At 39.5% G+C, this 22688-nt stretch overlaps 1 long non-coding RNA gene across 1 annotated transcript; it reads right to left on the minus strand.

The window, feature by feature from the left end:
- Positions 1-13120: 13120 nt before the first annotated feature.
- LOC148646935 (uncharacterized) lies at positions 13121-20900 on the minus strand. Its single transcript, XR_015927688.1, has 2 exons — positions 20491-20900; positions 13121-15392 (listed from the first exon to the last, which is right to left on the minus strand). It is a non-coding gene; the product is annotated as an uncharacterized LOC148646935 (long non-coding RNA).
- Positions 20901-22688: the final 1788 nt, after the last annotated feature.

Raw genomic sequence — 22688 nt, forward strand, 5'->3', positions numbered from 1 at the left:
TTTATAAGGAGTCATAAGGAGTCATCCTCTACTCCTTATAAAGCTGTTCTCTGTCTAGTCCTGCTGTCCTGGGAGTTTTCATGCTAAACTGCTCATCTTGCTCTGTCATAACACACAGCACCAAGCCTGTGTTTCCAGCACTGACTGGCTACAAGTGCTGCTGAAGCCAGGAAGACAATTTGCATAGAAGAGACACTTTGCATTGGCAGCACAAGATTCAGTGCTCTGGGAGTGTTTATAGCCCTGTGAGTTTAACACTTCATGACTGAGAGCTGCCCTTCATGGCAACAGAACCCACAGCAACAATGATCTTCATCACCATCTTCCTCTGGACTCTCCTCATCTGCGCTCAGGGTATGATTTAATACATATCCAGGTGTTAACTTTGATAGAGCATATACCTTGTAAAATATTATTTCAACAAGCTTTATAGAAAAGTGTAAAATACCTAAAATAAATAAATGTATTCTAGTTATTAAATTCCTGTATTTCTTGTGTTTTGTCTTGTTTTCAGAATCCAGTGGTCAGCTTACTGTGACTCAGACTCCAGCAGTGAAATCTGTTCTCTCTGGACAGACAGTCACTGTGAGCTGTAAGACCAGTCCTGCAGTGTACAGTAATAATCGCCTCCACTGGTACCAACAGAAACCTGGAGAAGCTCCTAAACTCCTGATCTATTATGCAACTACCCGTCAGACTGGGATCCCAGAGCGTTTCAGTGGCAGTGGATCTGGGACTGACTTCACTCTGACCATCACAGGAGTCCAGGCTGAAGATGCAGCAGATTATTACTGTCAGAGTTTCCACTACCCTAGCAGTACTCGTGTGTTCACACAGTGTTACACAGCCGTACAAAAACCTCCCTCAGCAGGACTGCACGGTGACTGCACTGCTGCAGCTGGGACCTACTGCAGGTGCACTTACAGATCAAGTTTATTATACTACTATAAGAGATCATTCAACATAGTCACAGTATTCAAAGAAATCTAATTATATTATTTCTCATTTCAATCATTTTGATAATGAGGCTGGAAAGCAAGATACTGATCTCAGCTGATATCTCTGGTATTCATCATGCTCATGAGAAGTATGTTTCCTAGTGGCACAGAAAAATCCACCCACCCATCCATTTCCTAACCACATTAACCAGTAATGGGGCACAAAGTCAAAGTAAACTTAATGCCAAACCGACCCTTTTGTTTTGTGGTGTGCTTGAATTAACAGAGATACCAAAAAAAAGAAAGATACAAGAAGAGAAAGGAGAATCATAAGAAACACATATATACAGAATGCAATACGATGCCACATTACTTGTGTTACTTACAAAGGGTGGAAGGCTGGATACACTCTGGATGAGATTCCCATCCATTGCAGGGCAGCCAGACACAATCACACACACTCACGCCGGGGTTAATTTTCCGTATGAGAACATGAGGAGAACATGCAAACTCCACACAGTAAGCACTGTGAATTGAATTCAAATAGAAATTGAAATAAAATTGAATCCAGGCCCCAGTGCTGCCAGGCAGCATTGACAGAACTAAAGAAATTGTTCCTCCAAACTGTATTTTCACTCACGTAAAGATTTACTCAACTAAAAAGCCAAGTATTATTCAATTACTTCCTGTAATGTGCCCGTTTTGTTTTAACATGTCTCAGATATATACAGTATTCCATTTTAGACAGATCAGTTCGGGCTGTAACAGGGTTGTTCACAGTCAGTAACAGTATCTTGACAGAGAGAGTGAGACCGGACACACTGACTGGCCCAGTGTCGCTCAGGTGACACACAGGCTGATGGTCAGTCTCTGTGTCAGAGTGTCCCACAGTTTTTAATGTCCTTTTCCTTTAATGTTATGTCTGTATTTCAATGTTCCTTCTGTCTGTTTCTGCAGTGCGGTTTTGGGGTTCACTTGTTTCTTTTTGGAGGTCGAGGCCCTTCGTCTGGTCACCAATAGGCTTCCTCATAACCAAGCAGATAAAACCAAAACTTTTTATAATCAAATGATCAAATATCTGTAAAGCACCTGATTCCTTGCAAATTATTCTGCTTGAGGAGCCAATTTAAAAGTGACCATTTTCCTTTTTTGTTTGAATCATTAAAAGTTACAGTTTTTATAGAATTATAGAATTGTTGCTCCTCGTTTGAGTCATTTGAATCATTGTATTAAGAGTTTTGCACACAACACTGTTCTGTATATTTTTTTTGTAAAAGCTGCACAGGGATTACTGTATTATTAGTCAACAGAAGGCAGCACTGAAAACTGAATTGAGAGTCTCGTCTCTGCTAGCAAACGCTGCTGCTCTGCTTACTGATGTGACTCTTGTCTCAGTGTAATTACCATATTACTGACACTAGAGATACCCTCTCAACTGTAATCTTAAAGTATAATTATTGCACTGCAGATTCAAATGCTGGTCTTACATCAATACTTTCAGTGCATCATATACAGAAACTGATGAAACAGATTGAAACTGGTGAACATCCTGAAGTACAAAGAAGAAGTGTGAGGCAGCAAAGCATCTCAGATAGGTTCACAGGTGAGGTATCTCAATATCAGGCAGACTGGATTCTTAGGAGAGGCTGTATTGATAGGATGAAACAATCTGTTGGACGGGCAGGGTGAAATGAAAGAGCAGCACTGTTCTCACACACTGAGACAAGTGTCACAGTAAGAGGAGCAGAACAGTGTTTTTTGGGGAAAAACTGAGACTCTCAATTGAGTGTTCAGTGCTGCCCTCTAGTGTCAGTAATACGGTAATTACACTGAGACAAGAGTCACATCAGGAAGAAGAGCAGCAACGTTTGCCAGCTGAGACTGACTCTCAATTCAGTTTTCAGTGCTGCCCTCTGTTGACTAATAATACAGTAATCCCTGTGCAGCCTTTTACAAAGAACTAATAATTATACAGAACAGTATAAGTGTAAGCAATTATAATAATTATTAAAAGCTTTTAGACTACAGTATGCTAACATCAAATGATTTGAATTTGGATTTACACAGCAAAATGTAGGAAATGTGCATTTTGATGGGAGAAGAAACAATATTTCTGTGTCCGTTTGCCCGGATGTGCATGTGTACAGAGACAGGGTAATGCCAAACAAAAACTTTTTGAAAAAGAAAAAGAATTCCAGAACGGCACACAACCCATATTACAGCTTGCACATGGTTGGCGTTCCGTTTACTGTTTCCAGCGATAACACTTGGCATAAGTCTTACTATCAAGTGAAGTGAACGTATTGCGTTCAATGTTTAAAGAGGAGGCAATGTACAACCTATGTACAGGACATGTTTCTGCAGCTTCACATCAAGAAGAACATACTGACAGTTTGGAAAGCCGTGACGTCTCTTCTCGCAGAAACGGCGAAAACGATACGCGTTTAACCTGGGAATGCTTTCTTACGGAATCGCATTGCTGCCACTAAGGAAAACAAAATCATCGGTAAGGAATTTTGTCGTACGAGATAGTAATTCTCGGGTACTTTATGTGATCCTGCGACAGCACGATCGCCACATATTACCTCTATCGCTCCGTCCGGAGTTTTAAGCAGTGGAACTGATTGCAGGTACAGATGCAGCCATTCAAAGTGCGCGGTACAGACACCGCAGTACAGATACCGCAGGTAAGATGACACGCGATTCCGCGGTGCGTGATTGGTTGACCGACAGGGGCACTCGTGGTCCGTTGGTCTGTCGTAGAAAGACTTACTGTACTGTAAACGTCTTTACTGTGCCCGTTGTAGATATTGAATTTTACCACTGAAGGGAAATTTTAGTAGCTGAGCATAAAAAGAATAGGAGCATACTGTAACGCGTGTGAAGGCCATAAACGATATTAATTTTGGAACGTAATCATACAGTATATGGCTGGTCTTGGTACTTTAAAGAAAAAAATACACACCAGTATTCCATTTCTCCCTAAACATTGTAAGCTTCGAAGTCTTTAACTAACGTGATACCGGAGTCAACAAGCATACTTTTAGAATTTGATTAAAAGGGAATATAATATGGAATCGCGTATCTAAAGAATTTAATAACGGTATGATTATATCCGTGTACTGCGGCAGAACTGTGTAGGGCTGTTTCGCCTGCTTGTTCATGTGAGCTGTCTTGTAGCCTACTGGTCTAAGTGCGTGACTACCAACCGGCAGGTTGTGTGTTTGAATCCAGCTGGTGCTGGACTTTTCATTTTTATTTATCTATTTTTTAATCGCGTAACATAAACGGGGGCTCCGGCGGGCGCCCTTGCCGCATCTGGTCGGCCCCATCCCGACTGGAGGCTCGAACCCTGGACTTCCGCGTCTCTCTGCAGCGACCTAGCCCCGTGAGCTAAAGAGAGATCTCTCCACAGCCCAATAGCTGTGGTCCTGCTATCACAGGGAAGGGCGGTGACGTCACCCGCTCTGGTACGCCGGCTCTTACACACACTGCTTGTCGGCCGTAAGCGTTACACTCTCCCCCGCTTAAATCGCCGTCCCCGGCGAAGGGCTATCCCACCCCGCTTCTGACACCAATGTAACGCAACGGGGGCTCAGGCGGGCGCCCTAGCCGCATCTGGTCGGCCCCATCCCAACTGGAGGCTCAAACCCGGGACTTCCGCGTCTCTCTGCAGCGACCTAGCCCCGTGAGCTAAAGAGAGATCTCTCCACAGCCCAGTAGCTGTGGTCCTGCTATCACAGGGAAGGGCGGTGACGTCACCCGCTCTGGTACGCCGGCTCTTACACACAGTGCTTGTCGGCCGTAAGCGTTACACTCTCCCCCGCTTAAATCGCCGTCCCTGGCGAAGGGCTATCCCACCCCGCTTCTGACACCAATGTAACGCAACGGGGGCTCAGGCGGGCGCCCTAGCCGCATCTGGTCGGCCCCATCCCGACTAGAGGCTCGAACCCGGGACTTCCTCGTCTCTCTGCAGCGACCTAGCCCCGTGAGCTAAAGAGAGATCTCTCCACAGCCCAGTAGCTGTGGTCCTGCTATCACAGGGAAGGGCAGTGACGTCATCCGCTCTGGTACGCCGGCTCTTACACACACACTGCTTGTCGGCCGTAAGCGTTACACTATTACCGTATGCAAACTGTACTGTATACAGTATGTATATGTATATTTGATGTCTTAACTGTGCCCGTTTAATTGAATTAAAAAAAATTATTTAACACGAACATTAAGCTGTTTACATCTTCCGCCTGAGAACAGTCACCCGTTGCTACCCAACGCAGAATGGTGATTGGCTGACACTATCTGACACCCCTCTGATTGGAGAAAAAAGACGTGCTGGCGTGCTATACACACTACCAGGAAGAGGATTTCTTTCTATTCAAAACGTGTATTTTAAAAGTTTAAGAAGTAAAAACCTTACAGCGTACACAGATTTCTAAACTGATCAGGATCGTTATCTTTGTCTTATGCATAATAATGTTCACCGCTCTATCCAGCAAATTAATAATAAACTTTATTTTATATAGCGTTTTAAACGAATAAGTAATTAGATTGCTCATAAACCTAATCACTTGCTTTTTCTTTTTATTTAGGCTCAGATTTCAACTATAGATCGTATAATTAATAACCATAATAACAACCAACCAACAAAAACAACCATATAAACATAATGGTGGTGCTGGACCTTCCAGTTTTATTTATTTATTTTTTAATCGCGTAACATAAACATATTACCGTATGCAAACTGTACTGTATACAATATGTATATGTATATTTAATGTCTTAACTGTGCTACTACAGTGCTTAAGTACTGCTCACGTATATGTTTCTAGGTTTATATTATGCATTTCATACGGTCAAATTACTTTTGAGCAATAAGAAGCGAGAAACGGTATGCGTTTTACTTTCGTTTTGTGCTGGGACCCGTGGATTGATTAGAGATATCAAGTACATACAAGTCATTTTTTAAATGTTGTAGTTCGTCTTGAAAAAATGTTACGAGTACATCATCTATCAACAATTACACAGGTTCTGTTTCCATATTGCGGATTTTGGTTACGTAATATTATTTTCTAGCTTTCACGTTGTGAATATGATGGGATGTCTGATGGGATGTTTCTAAAAATCCACCCTCTGTAAAACGTCTTCTCTAGTTGTCCTGCATATGTATTCGCTAATGAAGCTGTGTGTTTTGAGCCTAGATCTCTACATTTCTGTATGAACCAGCTTAGAGGGCTAAAGACAGCTTGTGTTTAAATTGAGTGTTAGGCAATTTATGCTTCTAAAGTTATGGTCAGCATTTATCTTTGTACTGTGTTGTAAACTTGTTCTGTGCCAAGTCACATTATTTTATAGCGTTTTTAAAGCGTTATCAAATACGGTGTTACTGTAGTTTACTGAGTCCCATGTCACATGGTCTGTGATTGAAACCTGTAAAACCGGTTTAATTCGTCACAGCCAGCACTCTTCAGGTGTGAGGGTCTTCTGCTCAGAATGAAACGCTAAAATGTTTGTGTATATTCTAATGGTAGTGGGGGCGGGGTGTGTGGGAACAGGTTTGGTTGAAACATTTTCTCTAAAAGCATTTTCTTCTTGTAACCGATCTTGTTACAGCATGTTACAGTTTACTATTATTAACCATATTAATTTTAAGTGCTTAATGTAAAATCTTGTAAAAATATATTTTCATTGTTCAAATATACATTAAGTCTGACTATCATATAATAAGTTAAATACAAAACTAAAGAAAAAATAGGGTTAAATATAATTCAAAATATTTTGCTAACAATGTTAACTGTTTATGAATAATAAAATGTATTAACTAAGGAGTAGGATGGCACAGTTGTTAGTATGTTTTTTTGTTTTTTTTTAACCCAATCTCCGGGAAACCATTAGTACGATGGTGAATCGGAGATTCTCAACCCTTGCTGCGTACGACTGGAAAAGAATTCGTGATCGGATCAACGAAATGCTTCGTAGGAGGAGGCGGTCTTTTCCTCTTGTCTAACAGTCTGTCCACAAACAAAACATTCCTGTTAGACAAGAGGAATTGAAAAAAAAACAATGTTGTCAATGAAAACCGGTGTGTGTGTCTCTCCCTGCTGGATGTCCCTCTCACAAACTGCTGAATGAATAAAATAATTTTATCGAAAACGAGTTTGCGATTGTCTGGTCTTTAAATTCTGGAGATACGCGATTCCATATTATATTCCCTTTTAATCAAATTCTAAAAGTATGCTTGTTGACTCCGGTATCACGTTAGTTAAAGACTTCGATGCTTAAAATGTTTAGGGAGAAATGGAATACTGGTGTGTATGTTTTCTTTAAAGTACCGAGACCAGCCATATACTGTATGTTTAAGTTCCAAAATTAATATCGTTTATGGGCTTCACACGCGTTGCAGTATGCTCAGGCACTAAGTAAAAGGAGATGCTTCGTATTGCTTGACTAATTTTAAAAACTAAGTTATAAATATAAAAATTGCAGGCGCTGCTCTAGTGCGTCGGCTCCTACACAGTGCCTGTCTGCCGTAAGCGTTACAATATACATACAGTACCCAACACTGCTTGTACCCATCTGTCATGCAAATAAAACACCTTGAATTGAATTGAATTGAGGGGAGAAGGGGGGGATACTAAAGCCAATACTGGCTCAATGGGCTTTGACGTGCTAATGCGTTGGTTTAACGGTCCGGGTGTGGCAGGCTTCCAATGTCGACTCGATTAGAAGACAATGAACGTATTTTAGCCCTAAATGAATTAATAGCAAACATGGTTTACATAAAATACATTTTTCCAAGAAAGTTTATAATAATACGATCTATAGTTGAAATCTGAGCCTACTTTAAAAATAAAGGAAAAGCATTTTCAGAGAGCAATCACGCTGTGTTTATGTAGAAAAAGTGATTAGGTTTATGAGCAATCTAATTACCTATTCGCTTAAAACGCTATATAAAATAAAGTTTATTTAGAGATGAATGATCAGTGTCGCAGTTTAAATAATGTGAGTCAGGAAACTAACACAGCGCCACCGGATTTAATAACGCAATAAAAACGCTATAAAATAATGTGACACAGTACAGCACAGTACAACAATACTGACCATGACTTTAGAAGCATAAATTACCTTACACTCAATTTAAACACAAGCTGTCTTTCTGTATGAACCTCTAAGCTGGTTCATACAGAAAATGTAGAAATGCATTAGCCTGATCATGATTAAAAAACACATAATTAAACACGTGTTTGCGATTTAAATCAGAACACGATTTAAATCAATATAAATGTTTATATTGTAACGCATACTGTCCAGCCTCCATTTCTCTATAAAAATTTACTGTTGCACACACACACACACAATAGAAGCAGGAACCGCTGTCAGAAGGGAAGATATATTCAAAATATCGCAAATATCGATCATGTTGCGATATTTTGAAATATAAAAGTCAATTGATTGTCCATAATATCGCTTACCTATTTTTTCGAAGAAATGTTTGTTAAAATAAAAGTCCAGCACCAGCTGGATTCGAACACACAACCTGCCAGTTGGTAGTCACGCACCTAGACCAGTAGGCTACAAACAACCTTACACAGTCCTGCCGCAGTACACGGATATAATCATACCGTTATTAAATTCTTTAGATACGCGATTCCATATTATATTCCCTTTTAATCAAATTCTAAAAGTATGCTTGTTGACTCCGGTATCACGTTAGTTAAAGACTTCGAAGCTTACAATGTTTAGGGAGAAATGGAATACCGGTGTGTATTTTTCCTTGTGATATTTTAAGCTCTAGTTGAATGATAGGTGTCGCATTTTAAATCATTTTCGTAGCTAGAAATTATGAAACGCCCTGTTAAAAGCAAGGAAGTTTTTATGCCCCGTTGAAGTAAAACAAAATGCCTGACAAAGTATGGCTTGGACAGATTCCAAGTGCTTGTACAAATGTGCTAAAGAAATTATACTTTGAGTATACAGCTTGTCCAAAGTCATCCATTATTAATACTATTAGTAATATCTTCAGTAAAGGCTTTGATGCATAAATATTTCTGATAAAGGTAGGTTGTGTACTTCTGTCCAACTGAGCAATCTTGCTTTCATAATATATACCAACATTTTAATGACTGATGATTAACATGCTGTAATACACAGTTCAAAATTAAAGGCTCAAATGCTGTACATGAGAGGTTAAGCTCTCCCTGGCGGTTTTACAAGGCGACGCCGGATAGTTAGTCACGTGACACACGTGACACCGCGTGATACTGTGACACACTCACTGGGGTATGCCGCGAAATACCTCACCTATTTTGAATGGCTGCATCTGTATAACTGTGTACAGTATAACGGAGCAATCATTGCTTTGATCTCTAAATCCCACACACCTGGTTGCGATGCTTATAATGATTCTGTTTATATTTGCTCAAAATTTCATGACTTTATTATGACTAAACCCCAGTCGAAAGTAAATACGTACAAATTCTGCAGCGCCGGACATTGACATGATCATTAAACCAAAAGTGCCAACCAAGCTCACGGTAGCTTCTACACGCGTTCAGTGCACAACACAACAGGTTGTGTATACACTGAAGTAATCATTGCTATCTCGTAATTACGAAATAAGGGGCGATTGTTTTACCCTTGGTGGCAGCAATGCGCTTCCGTATTTACTGACACGGCGTTGTACTTCATGTATACAAAAGACAGAACACGTGATCCTTTAAATTGTTTTTTTTTGTGTGCACATGTTTTGCTTATGTTTAAGTCAATGCTACAGTACTTTGCAGGGGACAATATTATTTCATAGTGTGGCGTCCTCGCCTGCCGTTGCGGCCGAAGAGCGCCCGGCCGGGGTGCGCGGCGAGGGGCAGAACGGGAGTAGTAGTAGTGGTCAGGGCGGGGACTAGGGGAGCCACTGGCCAGTGCCGCTGACCATTCTGAACGGGTGTACACCATGGATAGGTTCCTGGGATCCCTGTAAATAGTTATCCCAGTTTTGCAGCCACTTTTATATCTGTACCCACTTACCACTCTATACTGTACATGAAATGACCCCAGTGTGTTGTACCGTTTCTCTCTTTTCTCACTTTCTCTGTTGCTGGTGCTGAGCCAGACGCACGTCCGACTATAAAGCGCTGTGGTTTTAAAAGAGCTCGAGTTCCTGTCTCCATCCTCGCTGACCCCATCTCGTTACAATATACAGTACAATGCTGTATTCAGTATTGTAGCGCATACAGTCTCCATTGCTTGCGAGAGCTGAGCTGGCTTACCAGAGTGGTGACGTCACCGCCCTCTCCTGTGAATAGCAGGACCTGCAGCCGTAGGGCTGAGGGGAGATTTCCCTTTGGCTCAAGAGGCTGGGTCCCTGTTGAGTGACACTGGAGGCCTGGGTCCAAGTCCCTGACGGTTGGGGGCTGACCTGATGCAGGAGTGGCAAGGGCACCCACGTGAACCCTGTAGTGCTACAGTATTAATACAGTAGGCAACATTGTTCACAAATTAACTATTGTGTGTAAACGCAATACATGTCTCGTATATACGACATTATTTTCTCATATAAACGCAATGCTATCTCGTATAAATGAGATATTTTATAATAATAAGCCTCCGTACACTTCCGTGCTCCACTGTTGGCATGAAGCTGTACTGAACAGTATTTCTCGCGTTGTGAACGTGACACAGAGGTCCACCGGGTTCCAGTTAGTGCGTAATTACGCATCGATGAAAAACTGGAGGTTTAAAAAAAGATAATTAGCCCACTGATAGTTTGATGTAGAGGCTGTGGAAATTTCCACAAGTCGTGGTCTTTAAAATGCATTTGGTTTGAAGGCGTTCTGTGCTTCCATTGCGAAGATATGGACAAAAGAATATTTGTGTTTGGTGAAACAAATGTCATAAAAACGAAAAAGTAAAGGCTCAGAAAGCATTCACAATGTATTTTATACACAAAGCAAGTGTTCTCGCAGCTCTAAGTGGTTTCGTGAAAACGCTACAGGCATGCCAAAATCATTTCCGAACTTCAAGCTAACTTTACTCCGGTCACGATAGAAGCAGGAAGCAGAAGCAGGAACCGTTGTCAGAAGGAAAGAAGGTGACTCTTCATTGTTATTAAAAAATGACTTTGATTCGAACGTTGTGATATTTAGAAATATAAAAAGTCAATTAATTTTCCATATTATTGCTATTTTATTTTTTCAAAGAAATGTTTGTTAAAAGAAAAGTCATGGCACCAGCTGGATTTGAACAGTTGACCTGATGCTTACAGGTCCAGCACTTAGACCACCACACTTCTCACATGAGGCAAGGTGAAACAGCCCTACACATACAGTATCAATAGACATTGTACAGCATATACATATGTATATGTGTTGCAGTATATGAATATAATTATATCGTTATTAATTTCTTTAGATGCGCGATTCCATATTCCCTATTAATCAAATTCTAAAAGTATGCTTGTTTACTCCGGTATCGAGCGTATTCGCAGAAAAGCTTAAAACTACCACTTTTTATACACGTTATTTCACATGTTAGTTAAAGACTTCGATGCTTAAAATGTATAGGGTGATTAGGGAGAAATGGAATACTGGTGTGTATGTTTTCTTTAAAGTACCGAGACCAGCCATATACTGTATGTTTATGTTCCAAAATTAATATCGTTTATGGCCTTCACACGCGTTATGCTCCTATTCTTTTTATGCTCAGCTACTAAGATTTCCCTTCAGTGGTAAAATTTCATATGAATATTCAATACTAAAACGGGCACAGTAAAGACATTTAAATCTTTCTATGACCGATCAACACACCACGAGTGCCCCTGTTAGTCAACCAATGATTACGTGCGATGACGTAGCCAAATACCCGCGGTACATGTTTGTGTCGCGCACTTTGAATGGCTGCATCTGTATTCTGTATTTGACTGATAGCGGTAGCTTAAATTAAAGAAATTTACAACAGTATTGCACTTTCTTCATCAACATTTTATGCATCAAACTCTTTAATTCGGTCACTTACTGTGGTTATTTTGGAAAGGTTCTGACAATATACTACAGTATATTAAGTTTATATATTTTATAAAAAGCTATAATGTTTTAACCTGTTCTATGAATACTTGCTGTCTTTATTTCAACATGGACTTTTTAGAGTCTGCTTAATATAATATGTAATTGCATAACTAAAGACATTAAAACAATATTAATTTAAGGATCTAAATGCAATATATTTATATAGCTGGTGGTATTACCGTATTCCACTTTCTTTGTAAACATCTGCATCGACTCATTGACTTGTGATTACTTTGGAAACATTCTGACCTGTCTGTTTCAGCTGTCTTTCCGAGTGGTGTGTTGGACCAATGGGTTTGGAGAGCTCCTCTCCCCCCAGAGGTCTGTGTTTTATTCTTGCTTATGGTACAAGTTTTTCTTTTAACAAACAAACTCCTTTTAAAAAAATAAAATCCTAAATATTATGTACACTATACTGACTTTGTTAAATTATATCAATAGAAACATGAGCAAAGGTGAATACTGTCAACAAATGGGAGAAAAAAAACAGTTAAACTGGTTTAATTCGGTTCAATTCAAAATATTAATTCTTCCAGAGAGGCAATTTAAAACAAGCCTTAACAACAAGCATTAAAATGAAACTATAATTATAATAAATAGAATTGAAAATAACAAAGTGGTATTAAAAAGACCGCTGAAACTGAACTATAATAATGTATCTGATCATTATTAACAATATTAATTTATTATTCATAATAAAGAATAATTTCAAACATCTTGTATTTTTTTCAGGGTCATTTGTTTTCTCACGTTTTCATAGCTTTTGCTTTCTTATTAAAATGCCTATTTATGATGGGTGATTTTTCTTCTTCGTGATCAGCTTAGAATCTTTGTGTATGCTGTAAGTTCTTTTTAATTTTTAAACGTTTGAAACACCTTAATTTTGTAAACATAACATGCGTTTCATACAGGAAAAATCACGTTCTCCTGTCTTCCTGTGGTGTGAAGCAGATCAGCAGGTCGCTGAGAAAATAGCGCCCCGCCCACTGAGCTCCGTTAGAGAAGAGGCAGAACTAAGAGAGAGAGGAGGTGTGGAGCTCAGCAAGACAGAATGAGCGATCTGCAGCCTGGATCGCTTTCAGTACAGAGCGTATCTGCATAAAATTAATAAAGCAATTTACATCATTTCTTTTAACTTCAAGATTTTTAATTAGCATTAAAAATAGCTTTCACACCAGTTAGTTTTATTTTTGAAACATCGTTAAACAAAGCAGGTGCTTATTGTACTTCCTAGTGACATTACACATGGCAAAATTATACATTTTAATCGATTTTAATATTTTTAATACATTTTAGAAAAGTTTCATTTATACAAATACCACAAGCGATTCTCGATTGTATTTCTGAATGTTATGTCACACTTAGTTCACTTTTTCAAATACATCTAAATACGAGAGGCAAGTGTTAGAATAAACTATTAGTAATCAATAATGAATATTAACAATTTTACTGTAATAAATTGTTTCCCTTCTTCTACATCTTGAAAAAAATATTAATGTACAAGACTTTGTTCCAATATACATTAAATCTGAGTACTGTATCAGAAAATAAGCAAAATACAAAATTTTAAAATAAAGAAAAACGTCAGTAAAATATAATAGGGTAAAATATAATTGGAATATTTTTTCTAACTAAACAATCATTAATAACAATGCTGAACAAAGTAACTGTTATAAATATATAATTGTATTACCTAAATAACAGGTTTGGCACACTGGTTAGCATGCTTTTTGTATCTTTTTTCAGAAATAAAACAGGAGCACCAGATGTCTCAGTGGCTTTCAAAATTTAATTATGCATGTAAATTGTGGGTTTCCTCAGGGGATCTGATTTCCTCACGTAGTCCAAACATACTGGCAGGTTAATAGGCTTCTGGATAAATTGGCCCTGGTGTGAATGTGTGTGTTTGTGTTGTGTGTCTGCCTTGTGATGGACTGGTGTTATGTCCAGGGTGTATCCTGCCTTGCATCTGTTATTGCTGGGATAGGCTCCAGCTCCCCTCTACTGGATAAAGAGATTAGAAAATTGATAGAACTAAAGATACTGTGTAACTATACACAGTGTTACAAAAACCACTATGAGATACTGTAGCAGCAGTTACTCACAGAGGATACATTTTAAAGTGCTGGCTTAGAAAACAGCTTTTTCACCTCTCTGGCACATCAGTATCCACAGGCTAGTTTGTTATTTAAACAAATAGCCTCTAAATATGAACATCTTAAGATGCTGGCTCCGTGGATCAGCATTATCTACTGTATGTTTGCCTATTCCTTCTATTCATCTGCATCTAACACACAGTTCAATGCTAGGAACTACACAAAATCTAAAATATGTTTATGTTTAACACTTTTCAATTAAATTATGATTAAAATATGGATGTTCACGTGTTCTTTTGTAACACACAGCTATCTGTGATTGTTTTATATATTTAAGCTTTTGCAAGTGTTTGTGCAATCCTTTTCTGCGCTATGTCTGGTTCAGGTGCAACATGGACATACAGAACAACCAGCAGTACCTTTCTACTGGAAAAATGGAAAATACATGTTCAACCCACTAGTACCAGCTGAACCCAGAGTGAACCCAGTTTACGCAGTCAGTATACACAGTCAGTCCAAATCCACGTCCCTGCAGTGACGCCTTCATATAGACAAACTGTTCATACACACTCTTCCACTCTACATACAGAAAGAGACTTATTACTGAAATTGTATGAGGGAGCCAGAGCCTATCACAGAAATCCATAGGCACAAGACAGGGTACAATCGGAACAGGACTCCAGTCCATCACAGGACACACACTCACACCAGTCAATTTTCCCAGAATCCCATTAATCTACGAACATAACTGTGGGAGAAAACTGGAGTAACTGGAGGAAACCCATGTAAACATGAAGAGAATATAAAAACCTCACACAGATACAGCAGCATCCCAGAACTGAATCCAGGGTCCCAGTGCTGTTGGGCAGCAATACTAACCAGTGTGCTACCATGCCATCTTCCTAGGAATTAACTGCACAAAATAAAAACTTGCAGGTATGCAAAATCCAATTTTATTAAGACAAAATGTGCATAGCAAACCAACAGAGCTAATTATATATTTAAGATACAATCTTTTTTAATTCTAGAGATAAGAAACACATTTATACTCATCCAATTAAACACTGGACCAGATCCAGAGCAGGAGAGAGACCTGTCTCTACCTTCCAAATATACTAGAGCACAATGGAAACAAAGTCCTTCAAACAGTCTACTCAGAGGGGTTTGATCAGCAGGTCTGCAGATTGTGGTGTTTGATGAACATCTGGAGGAGCTTGTTCTGTCTCTTTGAAGATAAGGAATTCTGCCACCTTGCTCTGCTAAGGAATCTTTTTCAGTGTTAGGCTTACATTCACGAGGTACTGTAAGAACAAAAAAAAACAATGAATGGATCTAAAAATTGAACTCTTGCAGATTGTCATTGTTTTATTATTATTGTTATTTATTTAAAGATTTGTGCATGACAGTGTTTATGAATAATACTATTAATGCTTAAATAATATTATATTATTTCAGGTGGGTAGCTGCGTCAGCATGCGTAGGCTGCAAAGGAACAAGTAATAGGTTTATTCCATGCTGAAAAAAAGAAGAAAGAGAACACAACGTTTCGGCCGTGGAGCCTTCTTCAGGTGTGAGAGAGACAGGGCAGTAGGCAAAGGTAAAGTAGCGGGAGAACAAAGGTTGGGAGGGAGGAGGAGTGAGAGGCGGGAGCAGGGGACAGAGAGAGAGGCCAATCAAGAGGTGTGAAGTCAGATGGGTGCAGAGAGGTGTGAAATGAAACTTCCAATGAATGGAGAAAATTTAAAAGAACAGTAATCTGTCGTTAAGGGAAGGGAGAATGTGTGATCCTAACTGCAGAATAATTTTAGTTTCGGTGGTCTTTCTGATGTATGAGTTCGGAAAACCGTCTTTGAGAACACAGACGGAGAGATTAGAGTGGTCGTGGCCATCAGAGGTGAAATGAGAAACAATGGGCTTGGAGAGATCTTTAATCTTCACAGCCCTGACGTGTTCTCTGAAGCGGTCTCCGAGTCTCCTTCCTGTTTCTCCAATGTAGATGGCTGGGCATTTGCTGCAAGAGATACAGTAAATAAGGTTGCTAGAGGTACAAGATGCTGTCTGGGTGATCCGGAATTGTCCTGAGGGGCCTTGAATGAGTGTGGTGGTGGCTGTGTACTTGCAGGTGATACAGCGAGCTCTGTTGCAAGGGAAAGTGCCTGGTGTGGATGGTTGTTGAGGGCGGTCAAGGGAGCTGTGAACAAGGAGGTTACGCAGATTAGGTGGTCGGCGATATGAGATGATAGGGCGATCAGAAAAGAGGGCCCCAATGGAGGGGTCATCCTGTAGGATGGAAAAGTTCTGGTTAATGGTCCTGGGGATAGGAAGTGTGTTAGGGTGGTAAGGAAGCACCAAGGGAATGCGGTTGTTACGGCGGGAGTTCCTGATCGGGTTGATGGTCCGGGGGGTGTTTTTGGCTCGGGCAAGGGCCCTGTCAATCACACTGCTGGGGTATCCCCTGTTGATGAAAAATGAGTACATTTCGAGGGCTTGGTTCTCGAAGTCGATGTCGTCGCTGCATAGTCGTCGTAACCTAAGGAACTGTGAAAAAGGAAGAGAGTTTTTAGTGTGGTTGGGGTGAAATGAGCTGTACAGGAGGTAGCTGTGTGAATCCGTGGGTTTGTAATAAACTGAAGTGGACAGTCGGGGGTAGTTGATAGACAAGTGGATGTCTAGAAACGGAAGAGTGGTGGAAGATATGTTAACCGTATATTTGAGGGACGGGTGGAAGTTGGTGAAATGGTGCAGGAAGAACTCAAGTTGATCGTTGGAGCATGTGGCGGCACTGACACAGTCATCAATATATCGTTTGTAGAGGTCAGGGACATAGCCAGTGTAGGAGGCGAAGAAGCGTTCTTCTACCCAGCCGGTATGTTGGCATGGCTGGGTCCCATTCTGGTGCCCATGGCAACTCCACTGACCTGTTGGTAAAAAAGATTATTGAAAGAGAATGCATTCAGTGTGAGGACCAATTGTGCAAGGCGTACCAGGGTGTGGGTGGGTGGATCAAGCATGATTAAATTTGTGTACTGCGGCAGGACTGTGTAGGGCTGTTTCGCCTCTTTCTTCATGTGTCTTCCCTTGTAGCCTACTGGCCTACGTGCTTGATTACCACCTCACAGGTTGTGTGTTCAAATCTAGCTGGTGCTGGACTTTTCTCTTAAACATTTCTTTGAAAAAATAGAATAGCAATATTATGGACAATCAATTGACTTTTATATTTCAAAATATCACAACATGATCGATTCTAAGTCATTTTTGATAACAATGAATAGTCACCTGCTTCCCTTCTGACAACAGTCCCTGCTTCTGCTTCCTGCTTCTATTGTGTGTGTGTGTGTAATAGAGTAAATTTTTATAGAGAAATGGAGGCTGGACAGAATGCGTTCCAATATAAACATTTATATTGATTTAAATCGCAAACGCGTGTTTAATTATATGTTTTTTTAATCATAATCAGGCTAATGCAACATAAATTGATACAGTATCTTTGTCTTCTAAGTATCTTAATAAACTTTCAGCATAGCTTTCTACCCGTTTAGATTTATATTTCTTGGGATTTTTGGATCAAACGTGGAAGGATTAGATTGTAATCGTTTTAATTTTCAAATACGTTTTAGAAAAGTGTAATCTATACCTGCCCAGACTGTACGCCTTCCTATACCCCACCTTTTATTCCTGTCCTGCTCTTCCCCGCGCACCCCAGCCAGGCGCTCTTTGGCCTCTGCCCGGGGCGAATGCATATTTTGATATTTACACCCTGCGCGGCACCGAGGGATTTATAACTGCATTTATAACTTAGTTTTTAAAATTAGTCAAGCAATGTGAAGCATCTCCTTTTACTTTTAAGTCCCTTAAATACATTGAGCACAGCTTTCTCACCACTTAAGATTACTTTTTGATACCATCCTTACACAAAGCAGAAACTTTCCGATGACATACAGTACAAGTGGAAAGATTACAGATTTTAATCGTCTTTAATTTTGTTACGTTATACGTTATACGTTTTAGGAAAGTTTCATCTAAACAAACACCACAAAACTATTCTCGATTGTATTTCTGAATGTTATGTTACACCTACAGTAGTCCACTGCTTTAAATACATCAAATTAAGAAAGTTAGGTGTAGCAGTTTAGATCTTTTTTTATGAACCAGGGAAAATCTGATCATGTTTCTCTATAACAATAATAAAAAAACTTTATTTTACATATCACCTTAAAAAGTGGCATCTCAAAGCAATACAGTAGATGGAAAAACAGTTAAAGGTTAAACATTAGAGGCTTGCTACACCCGGACTGTTAAACCAACGCATTAGCACGTCAAAGCCCATTGAGGGTATTGAGCCAGTATTGGCTTTAGTATTAGCCATACAGAACATTAAAGCGCCCCTTTTCCATTCAGCGGGTGCCTGAGCCGCTGTGTCCTATCTTCTGACAGTCGCCGTTGTAAATGTCTGTAGAGTGTATCTTATTTTTAGTACTATATTTTTGTATTATATTCCCTATTAATCAAACTCTAAGAGTATGTATCGGCTTTTCCCCTCCACCCGCCCCTCTCTGTGTACAGTAGAGCCTCCTGTCCAGCCAGCACATGTCCACAGACATTCACAACAGCGACATATCATAAAACGTTTGCACATATAGTTAAATTATTAGTTGTTTTTCAGGAAGTTAAAAAAAACACTTGAATTACTTATCCAGTCTCTCGAAATAAAGTTATTTTTCAAGCAATGCAACAAACGTCGGGCAATGTGTTTTTTTTAATCCAACATTGACAGCCACATCTTAAATCTTGTCAGTCAGGTCTTTTTTTCTCTAGTTGAATTGTGGTTTACACATCGCACGACTTTAAAGGCTAGAAAGATAGGTTTCGATTCACATTAGCTGGCGAACCTTGTTAACAAAAAAACTAATAATAATGTAACATGCCACTGTTTGTTCATGAACAAAGTTAAACTGAGATTTCCTTAGATACGCGATTAAAAAAAAAATAAAAAAAAATTTGAATCCCCGGCGGAACACATTCCATAAGAATCAGCGCTTTTACAGTATATATCACCTTTAAAGGTGGCTTCTCAAAACGCTTTAGAGGATAAAAACAACAAGAACAGCAACAACAACAATATTGTATTTCATTGCACTTTGAAAACCAAGTAATAACTTAACTATATGTGCAGACGTTTCATATGTTGCTGTTGTGAATGCCTGTGGAGTGTATCTTATTTGCCTTGCGTCCTGGTTATCTCACCCTCCCCCCTTCTCTCCCTCAATTCAATTCAATTCAAGGTGTTTTATTAGCCTGACAGATAGGTACAATAAGTGTTGGGTATTTACTTTGCTTTGAGATTCCACTTTTAAAGGTGATATATACAATTTTGACTAAAATAAATTGATATCTTTGTCTTCTAAGTATCTTAATAAACTTTCAGCATAGCTTTCTCCCCGTTAAGATTTATTTTCCTTAACTAGTATACTTAAGATCTTTTTTCTGAACCGGGGAAAATCTGATCATGTTTCTCTATAACAACAATAAAAAAACATTATTTTACATATCACCTTTATGTGATATCACCTTAAGGATGCGCAAAGAAATTTAAAATAGTCTTCTTTAGGTGTGAGGGTAGGAGTGGATCGCAGCAGGCATAATCGGCAAATTAGGAAAACGAAGAACTGGACAGGCGAGACGTTTATCCAGAGAGCTAGTGATCAGAAAAAGGAACAGCTGTTACACCCAGGTTTTACGCTCTCTCTCTGTTGAATGAATGAAAGCATTTTATTAAAAACGCGTTTGCGTTTGTCTCGGTATTTACTTTGTAATCTGTGTTTTACATCTACTGTATTCAAAGATGAGAGATAAACAAATTGATAAATATCGCAAACCTAACTCACTTCCATAGCTACTTCCTTTCAGATGTATATAAAATATTATAAAAAAGGGATTAATATAAGAGATAAGGGTAAGATTCAAATGGAAAGGGAGGCTGGCACTCCCATAGCAACTGAAGAATCTAAAAACATTAAAATCTGCATAAATCCACTAATTCACCTTCCTGGAGAGAATCACTGGAAACTGGTTAAAGCTGGACAGACCTAGTGTTCAAATCTAGAATAACTTTCAAAAAGAAAATTACCTACAGAATTAAAAATCTACAACATACTGTATATAGTATATATTTTAAAAAATGGGAAAGGTTGTGTTTTGAGCCTCTCAGTAATCATATGTTTACAAAGAGCCCAAAGACAAGAACTTGTATAAAATTAGACAAAAAATACTTTTATATGTCACCCTTCTTTTTTTTGTATTTTCTAGGTGTTACATTTTGATGCATGTGAAAAATGGAATGCTGTGAGTCTTAACATATCTAAATAAAACAATAAAAAGAAATCACCAGTGTTCACTTACTTCAGTGTTGTTAATTTACAGTTGGGATCCCTCAGAGCTGCAGACAGCAGTTTCACTCCTGAAACCCCCAGGGTATTGTAACTCAAATCCAGCTCTCTCAGACTGGAGTGTTGAGACTGAAGAGCAGAGGCCAGATCTTCACAACATCTATCTGTTAGTCCACATTCCCACATCCTGCAGACAAAAAGACAGGAGCACAACTGAACATCTGCACAGCTCATCCACATCCTTCTTTCCAAGTCTTCACTACAACACTCAGCTCAGCAGTAATATAAAACATCATGGCATTTTCCATCTCAGAGTGTCCATGGATGAGGATGATGAAGATAACTGCTGCATCAAATTTTGGGCTCCAGAAAGAAGAAGAAAGATTAGAAAAAACTGTCAGGAAGGGAGACAGTGGGAAACAGGGAGACACACGGAGCTACAATGGTTGGAATAGGGAAATAGAATGTTGAGATGTTGACTTTTAGCCATAATAGAAATTGCTTCACATTTTATGGTGTCTTGTTTAAGTTATAGCTTTGGTTGTTATTCTTCACATGGTTGAATTCATAGAAAATGTAAATTAACAACACTGGAGTTAGAGAACTGGAGATTTTGATTGTTATTTGAGGAAAACAACATTCTCTTTTGAAGAAAATAAACAATTTATACAAAAACAAGCAAGGTTATAACTATAACAACACATAATCAAAATGTGAAGCAATAAACAATCTCAATCATAATTTGCCAGAGGAATCGACTCTCCAAAGTCGACTCGAGGAAGTGACTGCATCCACTTTGTACGAGTCAGAAAAGAGAGAGCAAGTCTGTATGAACCAGAATTCTGCCTAAGACTTTGTCTGCCACAGGGGAAATCTTTAGACTTGGGATCCATCTGTACATTTCACTTGAATACCATTAATATTGATACAGTTGGACTCCATTGTCAATAGAGTTCTGTTAAAATTACTATTCTAGTGTGTGAGAGAGAAGCAATTATGTTTGAGAAAACAAATAAACTGTATTATACCAAAAAACACAGGGAGGCAGAGTTGCACATTTGTATTCCAATTGGGAGGGGAAAGACAAAGAAAAGACCTCCCCCCCGACAAACTAACTGACTAAGAAAACAACTAGACAGGCTAAAACCGGAAAGGTGGTCGTGCCTAACAATGAGGCCATACCAAAACAAAGTCTCTCAGTATTCCCCCTTTTGAATGCTTGTGCCTCATTTGCTTAATACAGTATCTTAATTGGCAGCACCCAGAGAAAAAGGAGAAAACAATTAGGGAAAAAATAATAACTCTCCAACTAAGGACCATAACAACCATTGATATAGATTCCAGGTTAGTTAGAAAACTAACCACGTTTCTCCATGATACTGTGATGTCACAGTGGTAGTGACCCCCACAAACAGGCGTGTCCACCACTCCAGACACACTCCTCAGAGCCTCCTGGAGAACGTTTCCACATTTTTTGCAAGCCCACTCCTTCAAGAGTGATGATGTACTCAGCCCCTCATCATGGCACCAGAGCATGGGGCACACATCCTCAGAGACCTCTGGGTCACCTCTCACACGCCCTCCGGCTGGTCCCTTTCAGGGAGATGGCACCCTCTGCTCCGAGTCACCACAAGCAGCTTCCTGTTCTTTCCCTGATCTGGAGCCTCCTGCTCCCACATGACACTCACTGGTCCCCTCACGGCCAGTCAGCACTCCAACTTCCAGGTCCGACTCCAGCCACTGACATCCTCACTTGAAGCCACCAGACTAAGTCACACACACACAGTCTCCAGAGACTCACTCCCGCACTCAGACCTCTCACATTAACAACCCAGAGTCTCTCTTCATCACATCCCACTCGTGCTGAGACTCAACACACTTTCCGTTATAAAAAACAAATACACAACCTCCCTGGCTCCTCACTCTGATGCCACTCTGTGTATACGCTGCACAGGTCTGGCTTGTCAGTGTCACTCCCAGTAGCTCACTAATAATAATAATGGACATTTTCATAATTTTATTTTATATTTTGAAAGGCTAAGAAAACCTTGTCAGTTCAGTAACATCACCAATTGTACAAATACAAATCAAGGCTACTAAGTTTACAGAAAAAGTGAGAGAGGTGTGTGACAGCTGTGGTGTATGAAATGAGGGTTTGTGCTATGCCTATGTATTGCTCATACATTTCAGGCACCTCAAACCTCTCAAAAA

This window comes from Lepisosteus platostomus, chromosome 16, assembly GCF_059453375.1.
Source record: "Lepisosteus platostomus isolate fLepPlt1 chromosome 16, fLepPlt1.hap1, whole genome shotgun sequence".
In the NCBI taxonomy this organism is placed as follows: Eukaryota; Metazoa; Chordata; class Actinopteri; order Semionotiformes; family Lepisosteidae; genus Lepisosteus; species Lepisosteus platostomus.